At 41.8% G+C, this 2340-nt stretch overlaps 1 pseudogene; it reads left to right on the forward strand.

Moving 5' to 3' along the window:
• Positions 1-1091: 1091 nt before the first annotated feature.
• Positions 1092-2340, forward strand: part of LOC103397213 (sia-alpha-2,3-Gal-beta-1,4-GlcNAc-R:alpha 2,8-sialyltransferase-like) — an 8624-nt pseudogene continuing 7375 nt past the window's right edge.

Here is a 2340-nt window from a genome sequence, read left to right on the forward strand (position 1 = left end):
TCACCTCAATAGCAAAGTTCGCCTCAAAGATGATGATCACCCCCCAACCTTTATATTCATCTTATTTTCTAATAATGACACTATAGCCTTAGTCCATTATTTCCAATCAGTAATTTATGCTGAACAATGAACCCAGTTTTTATTCTTCATCCCAAGTCCAGACTCTTTCTTTCTGTTGTTATTATTTATCCATCTTTACTCACGACCAGCGACTCTCATCTCTGTTGTCACCCTGAATGATGTCTCTAATCTCCGCTGGATTCAGCTGTTGGTTTTTCCTCCGGTTCTGCTGTATTGTCCATTTCTCTCGTGTCAGCTCCCTTTCCAATATTTTCCGGTCCTCCATTGCTTTTTCGAGGCCAAGTTCTTTCAATGTAGAATGTGCCGCCAGGAGTGAGGGGAACAGTTCTGAGACACTATCCAAAAAGAGTTCTGGGTTCTTTTTTCTTAACTTTTTTATAACTTCTCAGAATTTCTTCCTTTTCATCTGCAGGTCAGGCAAGTAACTCAGGCGTGGGCAACTTTTTGACTCGCAGGCCACAATTATGCTAAAATTGAACAGGGGGGCCAGGTCAGGAGCAGATAGATGGAGTGTTTGTGTAAACTAAGATAAATGACATGTAAAACTCATGCATAAAGGCTAACATGCTTTTATCATTACATCATCTATTGGGGGAGACGTGGGTATTGCAGGAAAAAGGCAGAAGTATAACGATAATATAAATAAATTATATAATTTGGAAAAGTTTGGCAGGCTGGATTAAAAAGCTGAGTGGGCAGCATAGGGCCCCCAGGCCTTAGTTTGTCCATGCCTTGTCTAACTACTCCATGGCGGATCCAGAAGTCAAATCTGTCCTAATCCATAAGTAAATGTGCTTTTCATTCATCACTTTCATTAGCACAGGACACAGGTCAGGAGATTATCTTCCCTGTTTATACAGAGTGTTTGTGTGTGCTGGCTTGCGGACTAGCTCCATCAAATTGATTGGAAGCTGCAGTCTGAAGAGGAACCGCAACAGAGTGTGAGGCAGCGACAGAAGGATCTGGAGGATCCGTTGGAAAAGTCTGGGTCTGAGTTGGCAAACGAATGAGAAAAGAGCGACCGTCACCATCCTCACCACGCTGCCGACAAACACCAGTCGTCCATTTTACACGGCTGTATGATCCGACGTGCGCCAGTCTGTGTCCTGCGGGCAGGCGGAAGCAGCAGCATCAGACTGTTCAGTCGCGGTAGTGATGATGATGATGATGATGATGATGATGGTGTGGACAACATAGGCCAACGCCTCGCTACAGCTTCGCACAGGGAAAGAAAACACTGCCAAGATGGTCCGCGTCGCCAAGGCCCTGGGTATGATGATCCTGTTCGTGGCTGTGCTCATCCTGTCGCTTATCAGTTACGTTTCTCTGAGAAAAGACAGCCTCTTCACATCCTCCAAGTACTACATGGGCGGCCCCAGGATCATGTTTCACGCAGGATTTCGGTGGGTACATCTTGTTACCGGGTTAGCTTTTAGCTGTGCCCCTCGTGTCATTACTTCAAATAGTCTTAACCTTCCTCTTGTGTTAGCTTTCTGGTATCGTCTCTTATGTTAACGGCTCGGTTTTGACCCATGTATTAAGTTAGCTATAAAATACACTTAAAACAATAAGCTATCATCCAATTTGTTTCTCATCTCTTGGTTACCTTGTTTGGCTTCCTTATCCATGAAAATATTGGTTTTAATACTTTTGGTGTGGGCCTCTGGGCCTTTTTTGTCAGTATACCCCTCGATTTAAATTTTTAAAAAATGGTAAAATGAACCTCAAGAGAATCATATTAATAAATAAAAGGTTGTTGTGTTACTTGACTATTACTAAGGGGTATAGAACACATCTCTTAAAACATTTGTTTTATTTATTTTTTCATTTTAATATTAATAACTAAAGTAACATCTATGGTGTTACGGGTCAATTTCGACCCATATATATTTACATCAAGAAAAGGCAAAAAAAAGTATTTTTTTCAGCAATAGAACTGCACTCATCTCTCCCAGACATCCCTGATAGGAGCAAGCTTGTCAGATCTCGCTCTGGTCTCTCTGTTGTCAAATCTGAGGACTCTTGATATCATTTCAAATGTCTGTGACATTGTTACCAGAAAATTTCTGCCTGTTGATGTGCCCCATAGAGTATCAGTGTCCTCACTGCAGGATCTGTACACTCCAGCAAGAACACCAATTAAATCATCCAGGTATTCCTCATCAATGTCTTTCCACATGTCCCCATGGACTTTTTTTTCCTTCAAGGTTCATCATAGTAATGATGATTCTTTTTAGTGACAATGGCATAAATAGCTCA

Source organism: Cynoglossus semilaevis, chromosome W (assembly GCF_000523025.1).
Source record: "Cynoglossus semilaevis isolate Cse_v1.0 chromosome W, Cse_v1.0, whole genome shotgun sequence".
Lineage (NCBI taxonomy): Eukaryota > Metazoa > Chordata > Actinopteri > Pleuronectiformes > Cynoglossidae > Cynoglossus > Cynoglossus semilaevis.